The sequence below is a fragment of the Cibotium barometz genome, chromosome 1, assembly GCF_041138505.1.
Source record: "Cibotium barometz isolate CiBa-2024 chromosome 1, ASM4113850v1, whole genome shotgun sequence".
Lineage (NCBI taxonomy): Eukaryota > Viridiplantae > Streptophyta > Polypodiopsida > Cyatheales > Cibotiaceae > Cibotium > Cibotium barometz.
Genome location: NC_141046.1, coordinates 80,994,283 through 81,017,514, shown reverse-complemented (window position 1 = coordinate 81,017,514; position 23,232 = coordinate 80,994,283).

The following is a 23,232-nucleotide window of genomic DNA, read 5'->3' as shown; positions in this document are numbered from 1 at the left end:
CAGTGGGATGTCTGCGCACTAGGGTGGGCTAATTCACCGCACTAGCCTGGCCCTCAGAACTAGGCAGCATCACAATTACTCGCCTCAATCGGCGAACCTCATTCTCCCAATGGTATGAGGGATACCATGGGCCAACTTCGGGCCATACTAACGTCTCCGCCGTCCGGCTATACAAGCACAAGAACGGGGCAGCGTCAAGGCAGAGAGAGTTGTACTTGTACCTTAATTTAACCAAGATAACAATCCATTTACTCACTAAACCATAGGACTAGAATCCATGTTACCTTCTTAAGAAAACAATCCTTTTCTCACACAGATTTTAGCATTTCAACTTGAGATTGCGATAAGACATTCTTTATTAAGGCATATGCTGTTGTTTAAAAGAATACAAACTTTAAATGGTAAATCAATCAAATAGATCACTGTAACAATCAATAGAGAAGCCGGGGCCATACCTTAACCCCTAAGAATGATATATAATTGGAAAATAAAATATGTATATACCTTATAGAAATTTGTCATTTATCGTTGTCTTTGCTTGTATTAACAAGAGCTTTAGAACTTGACATATGAGAATAGAGTCTTGTCTTTTGATTGAAATCATCCAATAATCTCCAAGCTTTATCTTCTCTTACTCATACTGTGACTCTTCTCTCTTTCTAAGGTCTATGGCAAAATAGCCTTCTTCTCTTACAGGGCTACGGGATACTATTCTTTCTCTAAAAGAAAAGCTATGGAGTTTTTGGTCTCTTCCTTCGAAAGAACATAGAAATATAAGCTTCTTTTCTAAGATATTAGATAAGAATGAAGGGATATATATATCTCAAACTCTAGGATTACCTTGAGGCTACTTGCTGCCTTTTCACAGTTTTCTCTGTGTAAAGACCCTGACAGAAACAGCGAATTGTTTCGGCCATAACTCTCTGATAAAAACTCAAAATATAGTCGTATAACTAGTCAAAAGAACGGGAAGGGTTCTGGTCTACAAGCTAACTCGGGGCGAATAGGCAAAAACGTCTGTATATGGCCACAAACGCGCTATCTTTGGAAACACATTGTTTTTCCACATTTTTAGTATGCATGGACTCTAAATGTGTAAAAGTACTCTAAATATGACCTCTTATCACCTAAACTCGAAATTCTATTTTTGGGAATACTTATCTCTTGATAGAACTATTCTTATGTTCTTATTTCTTTTAGAATTTTTAGAGCTAATATTTTTATTCTAACACTTTCCTAATGTTTCTAGCCTTATTGTCTCACTCTTCTCTAAATACACTCTCTTTCCTTATTGAAATCTATATTAAAAGAGACACATACATACATGGCTTGGGAGGGATCTTACAATAAATCTAAGCTTCTTTTCTAAGATATTAGATAAGAATGAAGGGATATATATATCTCAAACTGTAGGATTACCTTGAGGCTACTTGCTGCCATCTCACAGTTTTCTCTGTGTAAAGACCCTGACAGAAACAGTGAATTGTTTTGGCCATAACTCTCTGATAAAAACTCAGAATATGGTCACATAACCAGACAAAAGAACGGGAAGGCATCTGGTCTACAAGCCAACGCGGGCAGAATAGGCAAAAACGTCTGTATATAGCCACAAACGCACCATCTTTGGAAACACGTTTTTCCACATTTTTAGTATGCATGGACTCTAAATGTGTAAAAGTACTCTAAATATGACCTCTTATCACCTAAACTCGAAATTCTATTTTTGGGAATACTTATCTCTTAATAGAACTATTTTTATGTTCTTATTTCTTTTAGAATTTTTGGAGCTAATATTTTTATTCTAACACTTTCCTAATGTTTCTAGCCTTATTGTCTCACTCTTCTCTAAATACACTCTCTTTCCTTATTGAAATCTATATTAAAAGAGACACATACATACATGGCTTGGGAGGGACCTTACACTAGACTAGCTCCTTGAGCTAGATGAAGAATGCTTCAAAAGCTTCTTCATCACAACAGTCATCCAGAAACGAAGAAAGAAGTGGGTTGAATGCCACTCTAAGTTCCACATGTTCAAGGAAGAAGATCCGATTCTGATATTTCAGTCTTGCATGGGTCCACATCTCACAAAACTGAAGCTCCAGAGGACATGACCATTCTGAAAAATTCATGACGGCACCTTCCTACTTAGTACGCTCAACAGAGAATGGTTCCAGAAGTCCATCAATGGCTACCGCCTACAACCCTACCATGTGCTGATGCCACCAAATCCCTTCATCGATGCGGCAGTACCACTAACCCACTACCTAGGTATCCATCACTTTGATGATATTGTTGAAATGAGTGACACTAGAGTGCCAAGTGACCTAGCCAATTTATCCCACATGAGCTATCATAGCTTTGTTATACTGTTCCATGGGAACACTCATGGGAACACGAAATATGGAAGGAGGCCGGAAGCAATTAATGTGAGAGAGTGGGATTGTAGTAGCCATGGGAACATAAAGACGCACATAATTTTTCCATATTTTTGTGCCGAAGTGCAATGTAAATCGTTTTAGGCCAATGTGGGTTCTAAATGAGAGTTCTAAGTGTATTAAGCAAGGCTCACTTATGGGGTTGTCCGCCCATGTGTGAAAGAGGCCTAGGGTTAGGGTTAGTGACATCTCTACAAAAGAGATGTTAGCTAAAGAAAAGGGACTTCACTTCTTTCTCTTAATCTGTTTTAGCATCATTGAAGTAGATTAATCTATGATTAGTTGAATGCTTCTTTCTTTCTCTTGTGTATGCTGCATGCTTGTAGTGTGTGTGTGTAGTCTCCATTGATGCAAGCTCTTGCCCACTTCATTGGCAATGAGTTATTCATGGATAGACTCTCTCTATGAGCTTGTGGGTTTGTGAATGTTACATTCTATGCTTGCTTAAGCTTGTGGGTTAGTAGATGCACGCTTATGGGTTTGCTGGCATGAGGGAAAGCTAAGATTTAATCAATGTTTGAATGGGATTAAGAGATTGCCATGCATTGCTTGTTCTCTTGATTAGTGTAGTGGATTTAAAGGATTGAGAGATTGATTGAGGTGTTGAATGGTTGAATCGTCAAGTGGTAGTTTGTGTATGTGAGCTCTCCCTCAAGGGATAAGCTTGCATGCACTAATCGGGTCGAGTCCTCGGATTGACATTGTGTTTCTTAACACATTTGTTGATCGGTAGTACTCTATGAGCACTATATTGCACGGTAGAGAGAACGTAGAGAGAACCGCTCTACAATGGTGTCGCTACCAAGAAGCGAGTGCCTACATTAGTTGAGTACCATACACACACTACCACTCCTTGTTAAGCTCCAATCGGTTGTAAAACTGTTGGATAGGAAAGCAGGCTTTGGGACAAATTTTGGTACTTATTTAAGACTAATTTGTTGTTAAATTCTCTTTATTTGCTTGCAATTTGAGTGCGATTGGCTGGCTACACTTCTCCCTTGAGGTCAGGACAAGGATTCAACACATGGGAAGAATTGGAGGTAGGCGCTAAACCTGCCAATTTCAATTTGTGTGCAAAAGAGAGAGGCCTGTTTTTGCATTTCTGTCATTCTGTTTAAGGATAATTTTTACAGTTTCAGTTTTCTGCATGTTCGTTTTATTTTCTGTTCTTAGCTTAGTTTAGTTTTCTGTATCTTTAATTTTGTGCATTTTAAATCTCTGTTAAACCTGCACCTGTAGAGAAATTGAAATCTGTACACACACATGAAGATTGAACATTTCAAATTCCCTGTAAATCTCACAGCTGCACACGCATTGAGTTCACTGCACACGCACTTCAAAAAAGAAAATAATAATAATAATAAAAGAAGGTGGCTGTGTGTGTGAACAGCACACCGCACGGAGAGACCCACACACCGCACCATAAAGACCGCCACCGCACCGGATAAGGGGGTGCAAAAAAAAGTGTCTGGAAAATTTTTTATTTTCTGCCGCAAAAAATTGGGAGGTTATCTAACTTTTCAAGAGGAGTTAGAAAACACCCATCGTCGAAATTTCGATCCAGAAACCATTTTTCCATAGTGAGTCAATATGGGAAACTGGTAAATTTTAGGTGATTTTCGATCCTGAAAAATACACTATTTTTTTAGCCTAACGAGGGGGTTCAAAATGGGTTCTGGCAAAGTTTGAGCCAACTTGAAAATTTTTGGATTTTTTTGAAAAAAAACCCTTAAAATTTGGCCTTATGCACTTGTGGTCAAGACGTCATATAGACACTGCCATAGGGTCTAGGGCACCTCCTGGAGTACCTACGTAGGAAAGTGGGACCCAATCGGTAGGAAATTTGGCAGATATTGCCGAAATCTTTTTCGAATCCCAATCTGATACCCTTTCCAGGACAACTAGCTCATTGTCTATGGATAATCTAGGGCCATCAAATAGTCATCCCTTACCCCCAAATAGGACACCCACAAGATCTTTTAATCCATTTGAAGCCGACACCATCATGGGGTTACCACTCAATGTGAGACTTCAATATGTCTACACGAATGCTCAAGGAGCTGAGATCTTTAGGGAACCACAACAACGGTATCTCGTTAAGATTGTAGACTTTTTCTCAGAACTTGATAGAGCACCTCTAGTCAATGACCAGGGTAACATGTACATGGGTGGAGATGGTATTCGCTATACAAAGTCACCTATTATCCAGAGAATGTAGACAAATTAGGAGAGCTCTCTAAGAGTGAGTTCCTAGATTTATCAAAGCCTTCTGGAGCAAGGGAGTCTAGAGATGATTGGCTCATTGAGCCGGACATGCCTGGACCATCCAATGCCCAGTCCTCAAAGCCATCCATAGATGATTTACTTTTTGTAGATCTAAATTTGAAAAGGGACAGGAAAGGTAAGAGCAAAATGGATCAGGGGGCTGAGAACCAATGGGAGTTTGTACGACAAATTTCAATGACAAAGGTCTTTCAGGAGGATGATCCACTTCAAGAGATCTATAAGGACTCTTTAGAAGGATATTATGCCACAACTAAATTGCTAGAGCTAGATCTTCCTCTAGCACTTGTGGTGGTAGTCGAGAAGCTTGCAGGATACAAGAACCGAATCGTTGATAAATGGGCCAATGAATACTGAACCTTAGATTGGAAGGAGATTCGTGAGCTCACGTGGAGAGGACAACCATTATTCATGGAAGTGTTCTCAACTAATACAGCTAAACCAGGAGAGACACCCTTTCTTGGAGAAACTGTTGCTCCTCCCCTACGAGAGTTCACTAGAGAGGGACCCTCAACATCAAAGTGGACCACTGCAAGTAGCCCAACTCTAGCACCAAGATATTATCCTACACCAAAAGTGCGACCCCACAGATCACATCACAACAATGTTTCTCTCACTATGACAACCGGAGGGTAGGGGAGCCAACTCGGCCTCCCATAAATGCACCTCCTGAAATGCAGGTAACAGGATTGGTGAGGCAGGTAATAGGGGACCCACACCAATTCGGGATGCATATGGACCACCTTACCAAAGAGAGGAACCACTGGTAGTGAGAGGCCATAGGCATGATGATGAGTATTCAAGATGAGTAAGGCCATCAACTCTTCAGAAACTGGTAAAGAAGTACAAAGAGTCGGGAGATCCATGTGACCATGTAGCAGCATTTAGGCAAGCAGTTCGAGCTGAGCTGACAAGCATATGCAAATTAAAGATTTGGGCTCACTCTTGAGGGAAAGGCCCTTGCTTGGTTTCAGGCACTAGAGGCTTCAGACAAATCTTCTTTACGAGTTTTGGAAGAGAGATTCATTGCTTCTTTTTCCTTGATGGGGATTTAGCATGACACAGTTGCAAACATCTACTCTTTCACGCAAGGTGAGATTGAGAGTGTTAGAGAGAGGCTGTGTAAATAGGATGAAGCAGTACATTAATCGTTGCCCAAAAAGATGAGAAGCCTACCCAGAGTCGATTAATTTCTCTCTTCTTAAAATGACTCAAAAATTCAACACTGCACACACATCTCTATGCAAAGAAGCATACAAATTTCAATGAGTGTTGCCATGATGCTATGGATTTCATAGATAACTTCAAATTTCAAGATGGTACTGGCCCTGAGGTGCAACCTAGAGATCAGTGGGGTGATGACCAAAGTTCAGGGTCTAGCACACTAGTAAATCTAGACCAGATAGCTAACCTAGTACTAAGGAGATTGGGACAAACCTATCGCCCACCCATGTAGCCATAACAATAGCAGCGAATGAGGGGTGTACTACCTATAAGTCATCTTTGTGGAGCATGTGGCAGGGTAACCACATAAAACCGAAGAATGTAATACCTTTTCTCCTCTAGTCACAAACCAACCCACAAAGAAGTGGTGCCAGGCCTGTGCTTGGAATTTTACCCACACCATGCAGGAATGTACTCGCATTGCAAGAATGAGACAAGAGTGTGAGTAGCAAAGGGGTGCAACAACTCCACAAATACATCAACAGTATACTAATTTTGAACGTAAGCCACCGATACCACAAGAGCAAGCACGACCTGTACTTGGAGCTCAACCTCCTGCTCCTGGGACTGCTCCTGTGAGGTTTATTGACTATGACAATTCAAATATGTGTAGAGACTTGGTAAACCCAAGCTATGTGGAGGAGGAATATGCATCATATTCATCCAAGGAAAATCTCTTTGAAAATCCCGCATATCCAAGCCAAGCATTGTAGCCTCAACCGGGGGAACAAAATTCTTTGATGTTGCTAGGCGGCTACCAACCTAGGACTCCAGGCCCCTCAGGTCAATGGCAGCAAAGGAAAGTAGAAGCCAAACTAATGGGCCCCTGTTATGAGTACAGAGAACAACATTGGGCTCGTGATTGTCAACATCGCCCAAGGCAAGCAGCATGATCCAATACAACAGTATCACAGTTTCCACCAATTGGAAGATAGAACACTTTCCAAAGGATTGTTTACTGAAACCACATGAGGAAGGCACCTCTCAACCAAAAGTTTCACTCAACTTTGTAGGGGCAATTCCATCACCACCTTCATCAGAGAATGAGGATGTCGTGCCACTTAGAGTCATGACTAGATCACAGACATGAAATGCCGAAATGCAGACTGATGAGACACCTCGAACTAGGGATGCAAAGGCAAATCTAGTGGACAAGACCCTACATGAAATGCTGAAATGCAGACTGATGAGACACCTCGAACTAGGGATGCAAAGGCAAATCTAGTGGACAAGACCCTACATTCCAATAGAAAAAAGACCACTAGGAGGAAAAAGAACCGCAACAAGCAAACTAAGAGTGCATCCACAGTTCTCAAGAAGTCTCTAAACAAAACATGAAGGATCAAGCTTTTACATCCCAAGAAGTGCATGAGGAGCATCAACCTCAACCTGGGCCTAGTGCTAAACAGGATGAGGCTAGTACAACCGCCGAGGATAGTTCAGGGGGTTCTATTTTTGTGGATAAGGTGAACGAGACTCTAGATGCCATCATTGATGCTTATAGAAGTCGCATTGCAGCTTTATCTAAGCTACCCAAGAAGCTTCAAGAATACCCAAACCCTTGTGAGTGATGAGGAGAAGATCAATCTAGCTGTACATCAGCAACTCATTAGGGAAGCTCAATCAATACTCGAGGGCCCACCTCCACCTATCCCTTGGGGCCCCACCTCTCTTAAGCCAATGTTAGAAACCATACCAGAAGTGTCATCAAGTTGGGAAATGAAAAGTGAGCTGATCTCACAAGCTCATAGGTAGCGAGAAGTCTGCACCAATTGACACCCCATTGAAAGAAGGCATTCTGCCACCACCTAGTCTTGCCTTCCCATGCAATGATGAAGTTATTGATGCTAACGAGGACATGGAAAATGAGATGTGGGCAGCAGTTCATGAGAAAGTTAATGAGAATATGTCCTCTATTATTTCACCTCCATTCTCTGAAGTGGATTTTACCAGGGGCACAGAATACAACTTTAGACGCCCAAGCATCCAGGAGGAAGTTCAAATAATTGTTTCTCCTAGAAGTAAGCATACAATGAAAACCTTACCATCTTATTTGGGAGAATATGAGAACTGTTCTCAAACCTTGAGGATACCCTCCATGCATAGAAGGTTGACAAAGGAGATGGATATGGGTATCGTGCAAGCTATTTTGTCAGCACCAATGACTTGTACCTTACCTTTGCTTGATTTGATAAAGCTTCGACCAGAGTTGTGGAATGATATTGCCACATGTTTGTCAGAGCAGGTATTTCTACAAAAGGGTCACCAATCAATGTACTATACACCCTGAGACAAAGCATGTTATGCCAGTTCCTATCAACAAAGTAAGAAAATTTTGTGAGGACGATCAGGGAAATGCTACCCTCCCATTAGAAGTGCGAAAAGTAGCTTCAACTGCAATACTTGATAGTGGTGCAGGAGTGGGAATTGTGACAGACAAGGTCCATTTGGGAAAAGTGGGGCAAACCAGCTATTAGGAGTACAAGGATGTGCTTGTAGCTAGCAGATGGAAGCTTAGAACATCCCATTGGGATGCTAGAGAACATATTGGTCACCACATGTGGGATTGAATATGAGCACACATTTGCAGTAGTGGATTTTGGAAAGCATCCAAACTATGAAGTGATATTGGGTAGACCATTCATGTGACAATTTCAAATGATTCAAGATTGGGGATACAATTACTTGTACCTCTAACATGGGTCAACCTAAAGAATCACTCATATCGTGATGTAACGCGGTCTCCAATAGATGAGTTTGATTCTGCTTCATCTGAGGGCTCAAGAGTTACATTGTCAGATGGGCGAGAAGATCTGTGGATGTGTGGAGCCTCATGTAAGGATTTTAACATTGAGAGACTTAAGGGTAATCGAAGTGTATCAGATGAGGCATACATTCCACAACCCTTCCCTGAGCACTTAATTGATCCCCTAGAATGGAGTCATGTCCTTGCAACATTATCAACATGTGCTTTACCTAAGCCAATTCAATTTTGTGACTCAGATGGATATGACATTATTCCTATATGAATGGTACAACCACGTGACCTTCTAGATGATTTGTACTATGGGGATGCATCCACAGCAGCAATGCATGTAGAGGAAGTCTCAGTGGAGGATTTAACACTCGAATCGGCTAATGATGCTGATAAGGAAGATGGATGGGACTCTGATTTTGATGATGATGTGATAATCCCCGAGGAAGAGTTAAGAAACGCATGCCTACTCTTGAGAGGAAGGGAGGTCCAAGTAGAGATCCCTCGAAGCCGACCTAAATGTAAATGCTACAAGAGCCATAAGAGAATCCGTAAACAAGATGAGACGGAACGATGTGAGAGAATACAAAAAGAAAATGAGGAGTTTAAGAATGAACACTCTCGACCACCACCTCACTTCTTAGGAAATAATGGATATCTATACTATGTCCAAGCACAAGATAGTATCAAAGACCAAGTAAAACGATCAGATGGATTCCAACCAGGAGAAAAGCTAAAAACTGTTAGCAAAAATCGTAAAAAAAAACAAAGAGACCAAAACAAAAACTCAAGTCTCAAACCGATTCAAAAGAGAGTGTCAGAAGTGCAAAGATAACGGTTGAACAAAAAACTCTGATGCAAGATTGCAAAAGAGAGCTCAAAACCCCATGGTCTTCAATTAGTGATGACTCAAGTGGACAAGAACAAGGTCTCAATGTTCCCCCCAACTTCACACAGTACACTCTTCAAGATCGGAAGATTGTTCTTCAACAGCCCATGCGACAAAAGCCAAGCGTGCGAGGGGTTTCATATGATGGTCCAGAAGATGCAAAAAAAATTGATATCGCTGAGCCAAGAAAAGAGCCTCGCTATGTGTGGATTGCCACAGACTTGTCCTTAGATGAGGAGAAGTTATTAATTCAAACAATAAAGGAGTATCACGATGTTTTTGCTTGGAGTTATAAAGACCTCAAAGGAGTTGAGATCCAAGCATATGTTAGCATACAATTCCATTACGAGAGGATGCAAAGCCTTCTAAGCAACGTCCTTATACTTACAATGAAAATTTTGCACGAAAGATAAAAGAAGAAATAGACAAGCTCTTAGAGGCAAAGTTTATCTATGAGATTGAACACACTGAATGGGTCTCCCCTATTGTAGTGGTGCCCAAGAAAAATGGAAAACTTTGAGTATGTGTAAACCTCAAGAAGGTAAATGCAGCTATTGTACGTGATCATTACCCACTTCCAATCACGGATCATGTTTTGGAACGTGTTACAGGGAAAAAGGCATATAGTTTCTTGGATGGATTCTCTGGTTACAATCAAGTGTCAATTGATCCAAAGGATCAACACAAGATAGCCTTTGCTACTGAAGATGGCATCTTTGCCTATCATGCTATGCCATTTGGTCTAACAAATGCACCTGTAACCTTTCAGCGGTTAATGAGTCATGTATTCAAGGAGTACCTTAGGATATTTCTTGAGATCTTCATGGATTATTTATGTGTTCACTCACCAGAGCATGATGATCATATAGAATACCTCAGACTTGTATTTCAAAAGTGTCAAGTTTATCGTATATACTTGAATCCTGACAAGTGCAAATTCATGGTAAGACAAGGGAAGATTTTGGGCCATATTGTTTCTCGCAATGGTATTTCAGCAGATACGGATAAAATTGATGTCATTGTCTCATTACCTCGGCCTATCAAACAAATTGAGAGACAGTGTAACCATTTGGCCACCCAATTGGTCCACCCGTGCTTTCTCATCATGTATGTACATTGGATTGGTGTGCATGACAGCTGTGCCGGGGATTGATGCCACTCATGTGATACTATGGACTTAGTTTTCCATTGGGACTTGTGTCTCTGTGTACATGCCCAGAAATGCTTGGTGGATTGGTGTTCCATTTGGTTTAGTACCTCGTGTACTTGCCTGGAGCACATCTATTTTGGTATAGTCTCATGATAGGGGATTGTCCATACCAGATCTGCATTGCATTGCATCTTTATGTGCTTGCTTGCAATGGAAATTGCATGCTGTTTTCATGCTTGCTTGACCAATGTGTAGTTCCGAGTAAGGGGACGCCCACCTACGAACCCTAAAGGGATACAAATTTTCATGGGACATTGTGGCTATTATCGTCGATTCATCTACATGTACGCTGTCCTAGGCAGACCATTATATGCTCTTCTTGTAAAGTTTAATTGGACTGACGAGTGTGAGAAATCCTTTGAAAAGTTGAAGCAAGCATTAGTGTCTGCACCCATCTTACGGGCACCAGATTGGAACCAAATCTTTCATGTCCATATTGATGCTTCAAACTTTGCAATTGGATGTATTTTGGCTCAATCGAGAGAACATAATAAGGATTTTCCAATCTCATATGCTAGTTGACAGTTGAACAATGCTGAGAAGAATTATACCACAACAGAAAGAGAAGATTTGTCCATGATATATGCAGTGAAAAAGTTTCGCCATTATCTTTTGGCAAACAAATTTATATTTTTTGTGGACCATCAAGCACTGCTATATTTGGTGAATAAGCCTTGTGCAACTGGAAGGATTGTGAGGTGGTTTGTCATCCTTCTTGAGTTTGATTTTGAAGTGGTAGTCCGAAAAGGAACAACTCATCTTAGGGCAGATCATTTGTCTTGAATCACCTCTGGAGAAGCTCTTGTGGGTGTGGATGATGATATGTTAGATTCAACACTTTTCCTTGTAGAGACAGCTCCTAAATGGTCTGAACCCATCTTAGAAATTTTGACAAGTGGGCAGATACAACTAGCGGGTCCTAATGTGGACCTATGGCGACCATTCAAGTTAATCTCAGGGAGATTATATTGTTAGGGTAATGATGGAGTGTTGTGGCTTATACCTAACCCTGACCAATATGAGGAGATCTTGGAATGGGCACATGAGGGTATTGGTGGAATCCATGCATCAGCTACTACTTGTGTGCGACGTATAACTCAGGATGAGTAATGGTGGCCTACCATGCATGCGGATGCTAAAAAATTTATTCGTAACTATGCTTTATGTCAAATTCAACAACCAATTCATAATGTCACATTATTCCAAATTTCAACTACACCAAGTTGGAGTAAGTATATTATGGACTATCTTCAGCATGGTCATACTGATCAAACAATTCCTAAATATCGAAAGCATGCTATTGAAGTTGAAGCGGCCAACTATATGCTGATAGAGGGCCAACTCTACAAGAGGGGCAAGGATAGCAACTTATGCATGTGTGTATGTGAAGCTGACTACTTGAAAATCTTGACTCATGCACATGCAGGTGTTGGAGGTGGACACTTTTCGGGCAATACCACAGCTAGGTTGATAAGGTGGTCTGGGCTTTGGTGGCCAACCTTACAAATGGATGCCGAAGAATATGTAAAACATTGTGACGATTGTGAAAGGACCAAACCTCCCATCACAAAGGATAATATGCCATTGCGGCCTATGTTAAGCACACGTGCTTTTGCCAAATGGGGTATTGATTTTGTCGGTCCCATTAAACCTCCAGCTCGTCACACGCATGCCTAATATATTATAGTCGCAACAACTGACTATTTGACCAAATGGGTAGAGGCAAAGGCTACAGTCAAAAATGATGCCAGAACCACAACCAAGTTCTTGTATGAATACATGTTTACACGCTATGGCTTACCTATTGAAATCGTTAGTGATCAAGGTGTGCACTTTGTGAATGAGGTCATAGAGTTTTTACTTCAAGAATTTATGGTAATTCACAAGCGTTCTGCACCCTATCATGCCCAGACGAATGGTCAAGCTGAGAGTACTAACAAGATTCTCTGCACAGCACTCACAAAGATTGTTGAGGGACATAGGACTGATTGGGAGAAAAAGTTGCACTCAGTTCTTTGGGCGTATAGAACAACCTATAAAACATCTGTGGGCACAACCCCATTTGAGCTTGCTTTTGGGCTAGATGCAATTCTTCCCATTGAATTTCTTATACCTACTCTACAAGTTGCTAAACAATTGGACTAGACTGGTCATGAGCTTTCTCAACGCATTGATGAATTGGAAAAGCTTGATGAGACCCGCTTATTGGTGGTAATGGGGATGTATGCCGAGAAGAGGAGACAAAAGAAATGGTATGATCAAAATGTAACAATTGGGCGATTCAAAAAAGGAGACCTTGTGCTCTTGTACACACTTAAGAAGCATAAGCAAAAGCTCAAGAAACATGGCCTAGGACCGTTTGTGATTAATGAGCTTACTCCTAGTGGTGCAGTGCGTTTAGAGACACTAGAAGGTGAGCAAATGCCTAACTTCATTAATGGAAGTCGTCTCAAGAAATATAATGAACCATTAAAAACTGAAGCCATGCTTCAACAAATGCATGCCGCCCACACACGGAAAGAAGCATATGACCTACTTAAATGCCAGGCTCAAGAAGAAGCTAGAGCTAGAGTTGCAAAAGCCAAGGAGCGTCGCAAGGCTTCTGTGTTGACCTTATAGTTGGCTCTACTGATAACAATATGTTGATCCTTTCAATATTCACGTGTCTTCATCTTCATGAGACTATCTACTTTGTCTCTCCCTTAATTGACTCTGGTGTAGATTATAATGTTCTCTCATTTGACACATGGGTAGCCTTGGGACAACCAACACTTGTGCACATTCCTATGGACTTACGAAGCTTCTCAGGTGAAGATAACCCTATAGAGGGAAAATGTGTCATTATGATATCCATTCAGGATCACCAGATGTCAGTTCCCTTTTATGTGGCTAGTAAGTCCAAGGCAGTGGTAGAGGTTGTTCTTGGTCGATCATGGTTAAGTGCTACCAATTGTTCATTAGATTGGAAGAATAGACAATACAAATTACAAATTGATTCTGATTGCATCTTGGGATCTGCTGCTCCACGAGTTTTATCATGTCAAAAGGGTGGTAGTTCTACCTTACACAACCCACTTTCAACATCTGCTCTTCAAGCTCCAAGACAAATGATGTGGATAATTGATGAGTCCTCAAGTGAGGGCCATGGCTGGCATGTTCCAACTACTCTAGTCACTGCTCAAAGAAGGCCAGGAAAAAAGGAATCGTCAATTTGGCTACCCAAAGATGCGTACAAACTTGTACCATCTAGCCTAGTTGCTAAACCTCCTAAAAAGCATATCTTTTCCAAGCCTAAGCCTCAGATTGTTACTCATTGGGTTCCAAAGCATGTTCTTAAAGCACAAGGCTATTATGAGGGTGCAACAGCACTTTGGCTTCCCAAATGTCATGGTTTGCTAGAGCCAGAAGAGTGTATCAATAAGATTCCAAAAGCCACTCTTAGTTTCTCATATTAGTGGGTGCAAAGGGAATCAACACAACCTCTTCAAGATGGGATAGATGATTGTAATAGCACCTACAAATCTACTTGTGTTGACCTTCCCCAAACATGTATTGAATCACCAGTTGTCCCAACTTCTCCTTGTTACATACTTCCACCATCAACTTGTGTACCTAAGACAAATCCAACTTTACACGAGTCTCCTTTGAGCGTAGATTCTAGCACTTCACTGCCTAAATCCTCTTATCTTGCTCAAATTCCTCGACAATTGCCATCCTTCCCACCTCTTAATAAGAAGGACATACCCAAAACCAAAGGTAAGGCATTAACACTACAATTGAAGCTCTTTGGTAGATCAGTGTTTGAATAGTCTCACTTTTACTAATGTGGTTCCTTCTGCCATTACAGGATTGTGTTCTTTTTGAGATGATCTTATCTACATTATTTTTGATAGCGATTGTAATGATGGATATGAGTGTATAAAGTTTGAAGTTTCTAAATTTCATTGTTCTATGCCCAGATACCTCCTGATACTTGGCGAGATACATGTCCACCATGCATTGACTCTGATAGTACTCAACCTGAACATCGTAGGGGTTATAGTGCTCCTCCTTTTCAAACTCATTCTAGGTACTTTAATGCTCCCTTAGGTGAAATTTGTTATGGGCATCATTTTGTCACTTTATTCTATCAACAGCATCATCCATTTCCACATTGTCTTACTTTTGATGATATGGCACGGGCTTAATGAAACAAATTGTGGGAACTACACCCCAACGCCATAACCTTCTTGATATGAGAGTACCAGAATGAGGACCAAATCAATGTAGATTACCTGAGGAGGTTCAAGCACAACAATGGAGGGATACATGCATAAATGACTTGCAACCCCCTATCTTGCAAGCCCTTCTTCCCCCAGCCTCAACATGTCAATTTTGGATCACTATGAGCACCTATATTGAGCAATTCCAAAATCGGCATTGTCTGCTTAACCTTCCCATAGAACCAATGCCATATTTTAGCGAGGAAGCACTCCTTCCTCTACCACCTTCTCTAGAGGCCGGCTTTTGTACAGGGTTGTCCTTGCATCCTGAAGTGATTGATACAATCTTTCTAGCAAAAGTGGACACGGATCCACAGCCAGTGCAAGGATAAGCTCATCAACTCCACAATAAGATCAACAAGCCAGGGCACTTTTCTCCCACTGGGTTTTTCCCCTCGGCTATATTCGGTGATTAGCACCAATAACAAATTTTATTCTTTTATTTTCTTGTTTGTTAATAAGACATTTTGCAGAGATCTCAGCTAAACAAGAGCATACCAACACGCTCCAACAGTCCACCTACCATGCACACAAATTAGAAAGGGGGGGAGACATGCAATGCCTACAAAGAACAAAAGAAGTAGTCTGCACATCAGCAATGCATCAAGACAAACGCACCACATCAACGAGCACTACAACAGGTGTATTCAAATCATATTCTTTTGTTCTTTATGTGCTCTTTGCATATATTGTTTGCATGTTCACACACAGTTGGCTGGTTTAAGTTTTAAATTAGTTGTTACTATGTGGCGAGTGATTTCTAGATTCTTAGAGGACTTAGTAGAAGGTATTTCTATTTGAAGACAGTGTAAGACATATACCAACGGAGTATGCCAAGTTCTTATGCTCGAGAAGTATATTAGTTATCCCTAGTGGTAGCTACCTCTTAGGTATGGGGCTCTTAGGTATGGGCTAGGTGCTACGATAAACAAAAATTTACGAAACACATGCCCTACAAAATATATAGAAGTGACTTGAGACATGACGTGTCTACGGCCATGTGGAATGCTTGGTAGGACCTTGGGTTGTTTTAGCACCTTGGGGCCGATGCCTTGGTTTCCATGGGGTGAACACTGACGTCTAAAAGATTAAAAAGAAGATCTACAAGGACTCTATCGCCTTGATAGATGCTGGTAGGACTCTTGGGTGCATTATGGGCCCTCGAGACCGATGCCCTCATCTTCATGGGGTACTCCTTATGTCAAAAAGAAAGAAAAGGGCCTGTCGCCCTTGAGATACTTAGCGGCCTTTAGATTCTCTTGGCAGAGATCTCTTGGCCATTGCTTGGGTCTCATGGAACCTTCCTCTTTCTCAAGCTAAAAATAATAATTCTCTTTAATCTTATACTCTTTACACCAAAAAAAAAAGAAGAAGAAGAAGAAGAAGAAAGAAAGAAAGGTCCAATCACCATGGCTTATATTTAGGAGTAGGGTTGCCACTTAGCAATAACTTAAACACTTGTAGGACATTAAGACTGTGGTCATAACTTGCGGTGTACAAACACAATTGACTTTGCATAGCACTATCTACCACTTAGTCTCACTTTGACTAGTCTTTACTCGCTTCTTTTAGCACTCTTTAAAACTCTAATCGGCCTTTCACTTGCATGCTCACGTGTGAGATTGTCATTGTTGGTTTTTTTTCAATAAAAGGCTTTGTAAGATTCCTCCCCAGCCTCTCAAGATATCCAGCATCTTTCTTTGTAATCAATTCCCTCTTCAGAATTATAAGAGATCTCGTCTCTGCCTGTTTTGACATAGAGAGAGAAAATATTCTAGAGAGAGAATATTCAAATTTTTAATATTTTTGGATAGAAAATTATCTCATCTTATTAAAATAAGTTCCCCTGAAACAAAAATTCAAAAAGAACTTTCCAATGTGCAATTGGAATTAATTGGAAATGGGTATAAAGGACCTTAGTCTAAGGGTCTAGATTTTTAGAAATTTTTGGATTATGGTCCAATTAAGGTTTCTATGGGCCCTGTGTAGGGAGGAGATAAATCCAATTTTGTAAAAGAAGATACCCAAAAATGAGTAAATGCTCACATAAAATGAAGAGTTGACTATGTACAAGGTTTATTAGTAAGAAACTATGAGTAATATCAAAAATATGAGATATTTTGGGTATCCAAAAATGAGTAAATGCTCACATAAGATGAAGAGTTAAAAATATACAAGGTTTATGAGTAAAAAACTATGAGCAATATTAAAAATATGAGATATTTTGGGTATCCAAAAATGAGTAAATGCTCACATAAGATGAAGAGTTAAAAATGTACAAGGTTTATTAGTAAAAAACTATGAGCAATATTAAAAATATGAGATATTTTGGGTATAATGATTCTATTTTGACACATACATAAGGAAGGGGAGTCCATTAAAGGAGGTGCATATTTCACATGCTTGAATGAGTTTTAAACTCAAAAATAATGTGATAGTTTTATCTCTCCTCTCTCTTGAACCAAACCGAATCAAAAAGGAACCAAACTAGGTCCAAATCTAGTCCAAATTCAACCAAACTAAAATTAAAAAATTCTAAAAATCAGTTAGCTTTGGTTAGAGCCTCCCTCTCCTATAAATAGAACATGAATCCTTTGAAAAAAAGGAGGAGAATTTTACTATATTAGAACTATGCTAAAATAATGCTAATTTTCACTATTCTCTAAAATTCTCTCCAAATTGGAGAAATTGGAGCTTCCCTCTTTCTTCAATCCCCATTGGTGGCTCCATCAACATACTAAACCAATTGATTGGTTGGGGGCCTCTACCGTGAACAAAGAATCAAGCAATTTGTAAGGTAAGTGGTGAATTTTGATCTTTTATATAATTTCTTAAATGTTTCTCTCTTCTCAACCCCTCTCAAGATTGAGAAACTTAATTGGAATAGTTTTTGAATGCTATTGAAGTTAATTGATGAATGGTAGTAAAGAATTACATAAATTGATAAATGCTATTGAAGTTGATAGTAAAGAATTACATAAATTTCCATTTATACTTAATTCTAATGGTTTTTATGTAATCTCTCTCTCTCACTCCAGAAATGGTCATTCTCATGACCTATTCTCAATCTAAATGAAGCTTTTCATAAAGCTTTTTCTTAATCCAAGATTAATTTATGCTTGAATCCAAATTAATGACTTTTCCCTATGCTTTTAGTTTATGTATTTCATAAATATTGATGATTCAATCCATTATGGGTTAATGATCCAATTAGGGATCATTCTAATCATTCCCTTAATGATAAGCTTTATCTTTTAAAATAATTGAGATTTATCAGTCATAGTAGCGGAGCTATGGCAAAATTTTTATAAAAATTACTCATAAAATAATTTCATTCAAAGCATGAAAAGAGGACTTCCTACCATATTCTAGGAATTATCATCCTAGATTAATTAAAAGAATTTTATTATAATCATGGAGAAATTGATTTTTATGTTATGCATAATTAAGATGCATAAGAGAAATTCTTTATTAAAAGAATAATTTTTCATCATAAATGAATTGCATGCATAAACATATGCAAAAAGGATAAATTTTTATATTAAAAGAATGATTTTCATCATAAAAGAATTGTATGCATAAACATATGCTTAAAGGATATAATTTTTATATTAAGAGTGTGATTTTTATCATAAATGGATTTTATGCATAAATAAGATGCATAAGAGAAATTCTTTTATTCTAAAAGTGTAATTCCTACTAAATTGGATTTATGCATGGATAGATGCATAAAGAATTTGATTTTAATTCAAAAGTGTCTTTCTCATTTAAAATGAATTTATGCATAGGAAGATGCATAAAAGATTAATTTTATTTCGAAAGTGTTATTCTCCTAAAAATAGAATTTATGCATGCGTAAAGAAATCTTATATCAAATATAAGAATTCTCTTGTATTCTATAAATAGATATTCAGATGTGATAGGATGAGTTAAGAGTTATATGAGATGTGATAAGATTGAGTATGGGATGAGTGGATGTGGATGTATGGATGTGAATGTGGATGTGTATGCATGTAGAAGTGGATGTATGAATGTGCATGTAGATGTGAATGTATGAATGTGGATGTGGAGGTATGTATGTAGATGTGGATGTATGAATGAGGATGTGTGGATGTGAATGTGGATGTAGATATGGATGTGGATGTATACATGCAGATGTGGATGTATGCATATAGATGTGGATGTATGGATGTGAATGTGCATGTAGATGTGGATGTAGGAATGAGGATGAATGGATGTATGGATGTGAATGTTCATGTAGATGTGGATGTATGAATGAGGATGTGTGGATGTGAATGTGGATGTGGAAGAATGGATGTAGATATGGATGTGGATGTATATATGTAGATGTGGATGTATGCATATAGATGTGGATGTATGGATATAGATGTGGATGTATGGATGTGAATGTGTATGTAGATGTGGATGTATGAATGAGGATGTGTGGATGTGAATGTGGATGTAGATACGGATGTGGATGTATACATGTAGATGTGGATGTATGCATATAGATATGGATGTATGGATGTGAATGTGCATGTAGATGTGGATGTATGAATGTGGATGTGGAGGTATGCATGTAGACGTGGATGTATGAATGAGGATGTGTGGATGTGAATGTGGATGTGGATGAATGGATGTAGATATGGATGTAGATGTATACATGTAGATGTGGATGTATGCATATAGATGTGGATGTATGGATGTGAATGTGCATGTAGACGTGGATGTAGAAATGAGGATGTATGAATGTGCATGTAGATGTGGATGTATGAATGTAGATGTGGATATATGCATGTAGATGTGGATGTATGCATATAGATGTGGATGTATGGATGTGAATGTGCATGTAGATATGGATGTATGAATGTGGATGTGAATGTATGCATACAGATGTGGATGTATGGATGTAGGTGTGGATGTGGATGTATGTATGTGGATGTGAAAATGGATGCATGGATGTAGATGTGGATGTATGGATGTGAATGTGGATGTGGATGTGGATATATGTATGGATGTGAATACATGATATGTGATAGGAAGGAATCTGAAGTGATGAGATGGAAAATGATGTGATTGGATGAGTACACATATAAATGGAATGTGGAATAAGTAATGTGGATTGATGAGGGATAATGTGGAAAAATGAGAGTTAATATAGAAACTGTATTTGTAAAGTGTTGGTAAATGGCTGTTTTTATGTCAAGAATGCTGGGGAAGCATTTTGACCGTCTTGTGATTAAGGTCGTGGGGTGCAACAACTGCTAAAACGGAGAGTCAATGGAGGACGTCTCGCGTAGCAAAGTCGGCCGAGGTCTTGACCAGCCTCGGTCCGATTAAAATGGTGAGCTTCCGGTACGGTGGATGAGGGACCAAGGAAGCGGCCTATGAGTGAAGCGCTAGGTCACCTGTGCTGCGAAGGATCCTAGAGGGTGCTGACCATACGGTGCTCGGGCTCTGGGTCGCCCAGGATACCCACACGTGCGTCGAGGAAGATATTGGAACAAGGAGTAAGAGTTGTTTTCTGAAACCGGGCATGGATCTGGTTGATTGACCTTGCTGGTCTTCAATGGATGAGTCCATGGCTCTTTATATGGATCTGTTGGTTGATCTTGCTGATCTTCAATGAGAGTCCATCTTGATTTTTATAAGTGATTATATTGCCGAGTATTATGGGCTAGGAACTATTGAGAAAAGGCCCCTGAGTGGACAGGTGGTGAGCGTTCTGGTTGCCAATGATGCCATAGATACTCTGATGAAGGAATGATGGGAAATTAAGAATCAACCGGATAATTTGGAAGATTGTGATCAGTGATACTATGGTTGCATTAAAGGATTGTTTTAAAACTGGTTGAATCTGTGAAAAGGCAATTTCATATTGGGTGTGTAAGTGGTGTGACTAGTTTTATTTTTGCATGAACATCTGGCTAGGGGGCCTTGGAACTCTTTTTCTTGGTACCCGGGACAAAACCTAACCAAATTCTTAATTGGATCCTATCACTACAGTGGGGTTGGGCGGTTGGCTAACCCATGGGACTGGATGGGGTTAGGCTGGACTGATGGATCCGTAAATCGAGACTCAATTTCTGTTATTACGATAGATGAAGTAAGTCCCGGATAGTAATTGTTCTATGGATAGGAATCAACGGCTGTGCCTCTTGATGGGGAAAAAAGCGTTGATCTCAATGATCCAAGTGCAAGTTTCTTCCTTGATCTGACCGAGTATCTTTATAGGTGCAGTCGGATCAGTTTGATCACTAATGGTCTTGACTACATTAGAGTGAAAAGTTATCCTCGAGGAATCGCCCGTGCTTTCCGGATAAGGGAAGTTTTTTCGGGTTCGGTTTTGGAAAAAACCGACAGATTAGTCTTTTGTCCGGATATCCATGGACGAGGCCCTGAGTGTGGGACCCTGCCTCACGCAAGAAGTGCTACTTCCGCTGCTAGTACCCCGAATCCGTTGTGTGGTGGGAACAGGGATCTCACAGTTGGTATCAGAGCCATTTGGCTAATAAAGATCAACTGAGAAGACAAATATGTCAAAAATTTATCAAGAAACACAAAAAGGTTGTAATTGTGTATATAAGTCATACAATTTGATATTCAAACTGAAATTCGTAATTTGGTAATTGGGTCTTCAGATGGAAGTACCGCAATTATATAGAGTCCCTGACTTGCTTGAGGCCTAGACATGATGGTATTTACCTTATAATTTCAAGGGCCGTGACTACCAGTATATACCGAGAGTATAATTATAGCTCTTTACTGATAGTATATACGAGTAAATCTAAGACTTGAAATTATAAGCGTTAATGCTATCCAGATGATGATTTCGAATGTGGTTGATATGATTTTTAATTCTGTTTGAGAATTGATGAATTGATTTGGATTCTGATTGAAAAATGATGATTTCTGAAATTTAGTTGAAATATAATAACTTGAGCAAAACCACAATGAGGATGAATGGGACGAGTCCCTGTGATGATATTCATAACTGGAATGATGATAATGAATTCAGCAAATCACTATGAGATTAGTGGATTGTGCTGTCTGATTGCTTAACACTTGACCGGTAGATCAAGTTAAGGGATGACAAATTGAGAACTTGCTTGACTGAAATTCCCATGGAAGAATGTTCATAAGGATTTTTTTCGGTCTAATGGACCATTATCATGTTAAAGATATGAATGATATGATATGATCTGAATGAATTGTTATTTAATGATGAGTTCAATATAAGGGATATTTATCCCAATGTTCTGTTGGGTTGACCAGAATATAAGGAACCCCAGAATAAAATTGGATCTTAAGAAAAAGAGTTGTCCTCTACCTTGCGAGATGAGGACATCTCGCACTTTTTTTAAGTGGGGTAGAATGTAAGATTCCTCTCCAGCCTTTGAGGTATACAGGAGTAAGAATATCCCTTTTTGATCTTATAATTATTCCCTCTCTAAAATAAAAGAAAGATTCTGTTTAAAAAAGGAAGACCCTTTCCCTAAAATACTTCTCAGGAGTCACGTCTGTTTTAAGGATTCAGAACAATGAGTTCAGAAGTGAAAATCGGTGTTTTGGATACCAAGGTTTTGGTTTTCATTCGAGTACGGCCCAAAAGAAGTTCTTTATCTCTTGGGGAGTATAAGAAGTTATCCCCCAGATATTGTGAGCCTTATATCTGAATTCAATGAAAGTAGGTGACTTAGCCTACAAACTTCTTTTATCTCCTCATCTCAAAGTTCTTAATGCCTTCTATAGAAATATGTGCCAAACCCAAATCATGGAAAGACGGTAAAACTTCAGTGGCAAGATACCATTGGCTTCTAGGTTACGCTAGCTCCTTCCTTTATATAAGTCGTAACTTTTACTTATCGCTCACAGTAATCTTACTTCCATCGATCTCCTTTCTTTCTTAATCTCCTTCATGGCTTGGCAACATGAATTAGTTTTATCCATGATGATTTCTCACCTTCAAGACGCAAGTGAGTCTGTGAAGAAGGATTTTATAGAACTGTATGAGCGCTCACTTTTTCCTCACTTAGGAACTTCTGTAGCTCAGACCAAATGGCGAACCTATCAAGACATAACTAGGGTAACACCCTGGGGTCAGCAGCACTTTCGTAACAATGTCCGCTTGGCCATGGTTATTGAAGCTTTGGGTTTGAGTCCCCGATACT